Source organism: Camelus dromedarius, chromosome X (assembly GCF_036321535.1).
Source record: "Camelus dromedarius isolate mCamDro1 chromosome X, mCamDro1.pat, whole genome shotgun sequence".
NCBI lineage: Eukaryota > Metazoa > Chordata > Mammalia > Artiodactyla > Camelidae > Camelus > Camelus dromedarius.
The window spans coordinates 33,255,356-33,262,766 of NC_087472.1; the positions used below are offsets into that span (position 1 = coordinate 33,255,356).

General features: G+C 36.4%; 1 non-coding gene across 1 annotated transcript; it reads left to right on the forward strand.

Moving 5' to 3' along the window:
* Positions 1-7,073: 7,073 nt before the first annotated feature.
* On the forward strand, positions 7,074-7,145 carry TRNAS-AGA (transfer RNA serine (anticodon AGA)). The gene has a single exon. It is a non-coding gene; the product is annotated as a tRNA-Ser (tRNA).
* The last annotated feature ends 266 nt before the right edge of the window (positions 7,146-7,411 follow it).

The following is a 7,411-nucleotide window of genomic DNA, read 5'->3' on the forward strand; positions in this document are numbered from 1 at the left end:
TTTTTCATTTTTCATGTAACTTATCATTCCACATCACTACGTAGCATTCTACCTCACTTTGTATAAGCAGCATTGTTATTCCATTGCATGCATGGTTTTATGCATGCATGTTCGTATTTTGCCCCATGTTGTGTTATAAGCATCTTTTTCAAAAAAATAAATGTAATACCTCTGTGTTCTGAGGAGTCACAGGAATATAGGTAAGTGCCACCTGCTGATCAGAGCTGGTAATCTGCACAGCGAGACTAAAAGGGAAACACACCCAAGGACACTAGGGCAACTAGAGACAAGTTTCACAGGCAAGACTCTCCAGCCCGTGGAATATTCCACCATCACCTAACAACAAGGCTAGCCTGTATGTCTAAGTGTCTCCCTCTCAAAACAGTGTTTTGTTTAACACAAGGGTATATATTGTTTACATCTCTTTGTTCCCCCTCATCGTAGGAACGCTCACTGAAAATTCTAAGAATTGGTTGAGAGTTTCAGTGTAAACATGAGTGTCTATCCCCCCAGGCTTTTTTATTCTACCCATACATATATTTTTATTATTTTTTATTGAAGTACAGTTGATTTACAATATTAGTTTCAGGTGTACAACATAGCAATTCGATATTTTTATAGGTTGTACTCCACTGAAAGTTATTATAAAATATTGATTATATTCCCTTTGCTATTCATTACATCCTGGTAGCTTATTTATTTTACACCTCGTAGTTTGTACTTCTTAGTCCCCTTCCCTTATCTTGCCCTCCCCCACCCCTCTCCCCAAATGTAATCACTCATTTGTTCTCTTTATCTGTGAGTCTGTTTCTGTTTTGTTATATTCATTTATTTGCTTTATTTTTTAGATTCCACATGTAAGTGAAAACATAGAGTATTTGATAAAGAAGCTGTGGTATATGTCTTCAATGGAATATCACTCAGCCATATAAAAGAATTTTAATTTTGCCATTGCAACAACATGGAAAAATCTGGAGGGTGTTATGTTTAGTGAAGTCAGACAGAGAAAGACAAATTCTTCATCCATACATTTTTTTTAAAATAAACTCTATGAATAGCCTTTTAAAAGAATTCCATAGCATATTTTCACATCTGCATCTTGATGTGAATCACTTTGATGGTGCACATTCCACAAACCTCAGAAATAATAATTTGAGTTATGTTTTTCTACCAAAAGAGAATATATTCTTAAACAATTGATATGGAAATCTCTTCAGTAAAACCATTAAACTGCCCTGTCATCTTATTCTTTGTCTCTGTCCCAATATACCCTCTATTGCTAGATTCGTACACACCTTTAGAACAATGTGATCATTTTAGGATACAGAACATCACCCAACTAGTTTTTATCTACCCCCAATTTCTCAGAGGACCTTGGGCATACACAAGTATCCAGTACTTCAATTTATCCTTAAATAAAATAAGGATGCAAGGTGAGAATTCACAATTTAATCAACATAAAGGGCAAATATTACTACAAGGAATTCTCCACACATTAACTTCACAGTATGTTGAGGATGATCAAGCAATAATATTCCCAAATAAGTACTTTACATTTTCTAATATATTTTATGACACTGAATTTTGCCACCTTTGCTCTTTCGTTGATGATTAAATTTCTATACAAGAAATGAAGCCTCCAGTCATATAAGAAACATTCATGCCTTATCAATATATTAATTTGGAAGTTAGAGTCTGATAACCCCTTTCTTACGTGTTTGTTTTGGTGATTTATGTGGGGTAAGGGGACCTAAATAATGTCATGTTTCTTAATATGAGCATGCTTAGAAAGCATGTCAAAGACTTGGTAATGAGCATGAGGTTACTGGAGACTCATTGAGTGGAATGCTGAGCATTGGCTAGTGTCTTTGTTATTTAAGATTTTGTCTATTAAGTCAAATGTCTGGGCTTCCTCGGGAAGTTTGGAATGGGATCATGGCAAGTTAAAGTGCCACAGAGCTCTCTTACTGAGATTCTATTGTTTTTTCTTTATTAAACATTTACCTGGTTTCTGAAAACTTTTTATCTGTTTCCAGAATTCTCAGTAAAGTAAATTTTTACTTTTTTTCTAATTGACTTGCTGCTTTTTTGGAGGTATGAGATTTTGGAGCTCTCTACTCCGCCTTTTTCATTGACAGCATGTCCTTCCATTTTTTTTTTTTTTTAAATTCCACCTTGAATTTTGCCTTCTTTGCTTATCCATTCCCTCAGAAAAATTCATATTCTGCTTTTGGTTTTGCAAGCCAATATCATTTTAAAGTTGCCATTTTGCCCTTCATGCATTGTGATATCAAGGTGAGAATTTCATTACTCTTGTAATTAAATTATTTATTGGGTTTGGGTTACAAAGCTGATAGTAACTTCTTCTTTTTTGGAGATAAGAATTCCAAACTTGCTAACTCTCAGGAAAGATTACTCCTTGCGTACTTCAGCAGTTCTTCAGCCCTGGGCTGCACTAACGGGTAAATAGTGCCCATGTTCAAAGGATTATTTATTGCATTTTCTTTTGTCATAAAAAACTGATAAAAAGAGCAAGGTGTTATTGTATAGAATTGACAAAGTCACTTATTGTATAAGGAGAAATTAGAAAGTTGTGCAGCCATTTAAATAAGGGCAATTTTTAAAATATTAACAGAAAATATTAGGTATAAAAATATAGCCAATATTGTATAATTTATATAAAACTCTTATATATTTGGAAAATCATTCTGCATAGTTTCCTCTTGGAACAAAAAGCCACGCGAACCCTTAGTGAAAACATACAAACAAGAATAAAACATTATGAATGCTATTTCTAAAACTGATGAAGGGGATTTGATGTGAAAGCAAGAGGAAAGAGGATCATAGCTCATAGAGACTGATGACTTTCAAATTTACTATTCCAGTACATTACACTATTTCATAAGAAGTGTGTGCAGTTTTGCATCTAAACATAACTTTCTAAAAGCATAAGGAGATATAAAAAGAAATATTAAGCCTAAATGAATGCAAACCAATACAAGTGGAGTATAATAATAGCAGATAAATTAAAAATCAAGGGAAAGCTTTGGAAAAGCATTTGTAGAGATATTTCACTAGAATCCAAATGTATATTCCACATGAAAATTTATCTGAAAGAACTGCAGAAATATTTTAACAAATCAAACGGAAAAATCTGGAAGCTCAGTCCCCCTCCTGAAAATTGCTGAAATCAAGAATCTACTGTATAACAGATTATACATAACAAAGGAAGAAATAATGAAATGTATGCTAGTTAAGATTTAAAAGTACGAATGAAAAAGAGAGAAAATGCAAAAAACTATGTAAAAGATTTAGGAGATAAAATGTGATTTCAAAGAGATATGTTACTGGATTCCTTGAAGGACAGGGAGGCAGATTAGGAAAGAAGCAATATTTGAAGAGAAAAATAACAGAGAATTTTCTCCCAAATTATGGGAGACACTCAATCAGCAGATCCAAGAAGTAGTCATAAAAAGCAAAAGCAGGATCCATTCAGAAACACGTATATCAAGCAGGTTGAGGTCGGGTTTCTGTTTAGAAACCACACGCTGCTAAGAATGTGAATTTAATAGAGGGACTTGCTTATACAGGCTGGTGATGTCTAAACAGACAAACAGGAGGACTAATGTTATACAGAGATAGATGGAATAGGAAGGAATTCCCAGTCCTGGAGCAGGGCAAACTAAGAGAATATGAGGTGTCTGAGAATCCAAAAAGGAGGAAGATGGGTCCCTATTTGTTGGGACTCCATCTTGTGAGGAAAGGGGGATGCTCAGTCAATGGTGGTTCTGAAAGGGGCTCTGAGAGGTCACCCTACAAGCCTGCGAACTCATCTCTGAGGAGGGAGAGTTGCTTGGCTGGTGCTGAGCCTTACGATCACAGAGGAGGCTTCTTGAGTAAAGGGGAAAGAACTTAGATGCAAAGGGGAAAGAGCAGCTGATGCTGCTGAATTTTCTGAGAGGGTGTGAGGTTCAAAATCCCTGCAACTAGAAGAAATATGCAAACCTGTCCTTCCTGGCCCTACTGAAACCACATGGCCCTGCTGGCTGAAGGGCCTTTGTTGGGATAACACTGGTAGGAAAAGGGTGCAGAAAGGAAATGCAACCTGTTTCTCTCTCTCCTCAATTTCCTGTCTCCCTGTAGCGTTCTCAAATATCCGATCCAAATGGGAGACAGGTGGTAAAGGAAAAACAGAGCTATCAGAGTCCTGGCCACAGCACCTGTACACACTCTAATGCGTGTTGACTGAGAGATTCAGATTTCCCTTACCTGCCATCTGCTTCCTCTTAAAGTGCATTTCATACAAGGAAGTCAGCAATAAGTACCGAAAAGACTATGCTTCTCTCTGAAAACATAATTAATAGAATGAATTACTAACTGCATCATCAACAATATCTCCTCACAGGCACTTAAGCTGACATGAAACTGTCTTTGTTCAGGGACTTGTGCTTTATGCTACAGGTAAAGGGCAGTCACATTGAGATTGAAATTGCTGGTGAAAAAAACAACAGATAAATATTGCTTTAGAGAACTGGTTTCCAAAATGATACTCAACTATGTGAGTGGCTGTAAGCAAGATGATGATGAATTGGAGCCCAGAGAGACAACACTAGATTTTTCCAAACATTTAAAATCTAATCCTTTATACCAGCGGTCCCAAACTATCTGGCCTGCTGCCTTTTTTAAAAATCAATTTTATTGGAACATAGTTGCCCTCATTTTTTATCTTGATGTCTACAGCTGTTTACCTATTACAATGGCAGAGTTGAGTAATTAAGGCAGAGATTTGTATCACCATCAAAGTATAGGGTATCTAATATCTGGTGTTTTGCTGAAAAAATTTGCCAACTCCTGTTTTATAACCTTATTCGTGTGTATTTCTTAAAATGCAAAAATGATTGTTATTCTATGTAGATATATAATGACATATGACACATTTTTAAAGTACTAGAAAAAAAAGCGTTCTTAAACAAGGATGCTTGCTTAGAAAAATACAGAGGCCTTTGTTTTATTAAATTAGATGTCAAATTGGCCCACCTAGCACAGAGTGCTACCATCTTCGTTGACAGAATCAAGGAAGGGAAAACTGGCTGGGGACTCAGCCCCCTCAGGATCCTTTTCATATGAGCTGCAAGTGTCTCCCACAAAACAGGAGGGATCTAGCACCATCAACCCCCAGCATATACCTCAACCCACAGACACAGACACATATAAACACCCTATGATGATAGACTTTGTATAGGCCTGTAAATGATGCCGATTTTCCCCCTTTTCTGCCTGTAATTCTATATGATCAATCTATCGGAAACTGATAGCATGGTCAGTTGCCACAAAACCAAAATGTTACATATTTCTTGCATTAGTGTGGCATTGTATGGAAACGAGGATATATACAATCACTCTCAGGGTCAGATTCATAATTGGGAGGTCAGCCACTCTAACCTATGCCACTCCAACCTATACCACTCCAACTGGTTCATTGGTTAATGAACAAAATCACATTAAGGAACATACTAAACTTGGTTTATTTGTCTTCACTTAAATTTTCTACCACATGGTCCATGTTTCAATACACAAGCTGTTTCACCCTCATGCTTAATCATTTTCTCTAAGGACTCAAACAGAAATTTTTAAAAGGCTGTTATGCCCCCATTTACAGGGTTTTTTTTTTCACATTTACAGTTTATAACAATGAAATTTCAGGTCAAATAGATCAAAATATGCAAGGGAAAATGTACATTGGGTGAAGTCCAGGAGAAACCAGTCTCAAGCTTCCAGATGTCCCCTCCCAGTGGATTTGCACAAGGATATGCTTAAATTCCCCCCGAAACAATGTGTGACAACTCACGTGAAGTGTTGCCAACCAAGGAATTTCATCTGAGCCTTTGTGGCCAGAGATATGGAGGCAGTCAGTCATATAGGCCCCTCCTACCATTCCTGAGCTAAAACAGGCCTTCAGCATAAATGATAAACTTACCTGCATGCAAAAACAAACTTATTAGGTAGAATATTCCAGTGTACATAGATTATTTCCCAGGAGTTAGTCAAAGGCTGGCTCTGAAGACAGTCTTTTCTTTAGAATATGCAGTGTTTGAGGAATCCAGGCCAGTTTAGTTCATCCTTTCCTGCCCAATCAGCAGCCCGGATCCTTCTGTAAGCCCTCTTACAGAAAAATTATCATATTTTGTGTGCATCTACATTCAGTATAGTATTTATATGACAGATACAACAATAATATCAGCATAAATATGCCTAACAGTTGGAGAAGCCAGTGTAGGGAAAGGATATATTTAATGAAATGATTACTCCATTCTATAAAGTTAACATTTTCATATTTTTATACAAGTTTGATTACATATGTCCCCTCTTAATCTACTATTATTTGTGCCTTGTGATAAATTTGTGAAGAACTATTTAACATAGTAATATAGCTGATGGTTAGCTAAATTCAGCTTTTCCTAGGCCAGTCGCTTTCTATCAGTGTCATATCCTGAGAAAGCTTTCACTCAGTACATCAGATCATTTGTATCAGTACTGTCATATGACTTTTTTACCTAAGGCAATTGTTCAAGTTGAGGTCATTCCCTAGGAGAATTAGAATTTATCATGTGATTTGTCCACTGCTTAATTCCCATTAGAAATTGTTTTCTATTCTGTTTAATGGCTTTCCAATCACAAAAACAAGAGTAATTTATTTCGCTGCATAATAGACTGTGGCATGCCGGGAATGCTACTGTGGCCTTTCATCCATTATAACCAGGGACCTTTCTAATTAGTTATCATCAAAGTTTATGGTTACACAGCAATTAGTCTGCCAGGGGCTGTATACTCTATGAACCAATACCCCAGTAGGGAGTAGTTCCTGGAGATTCCTTCCAAAATGATACCCTTTGTAGTAGATAAAAGCTGAAAAATAAGAGTCAAAAGATACTGGCACATTACTAGGGTTCCACTCACTCATTAACTATAGGACTATCTTTATCATATTGTATGACCGAAATGTCTCCAGGACCAATGCCACTCAGGTTTCCAGTTTTCCGTTTGACCTTGTCAAATTCAAAAAGCAAGGATAAGGGCATATAGCTCAGTGGTAGAGTGTGTACTTAGAATGCACAAGGTCCTGGGTTCAATCCCCAGTACCACCATTAAAAATAAATAAATAAATAAACCTAATTAAACAAAAAAATGTTTAAAAAAATACAATAGAATCAAATCCGACTGAGGAATACCAAGTCTGAAAAAAAAAAAGCAAGGATGGTCTTAGAAAATACATGGCTTCACCCTTTTGAGCATTAAGGTATACTTGTGTTAAGAGACAATATCATTGATTTCCATTATTCCATAGCCCATTCCATAACCTCAACGACTATAGCTCCTTCTCTCCATTTTTTGATTTTTACCCAAACTTTTC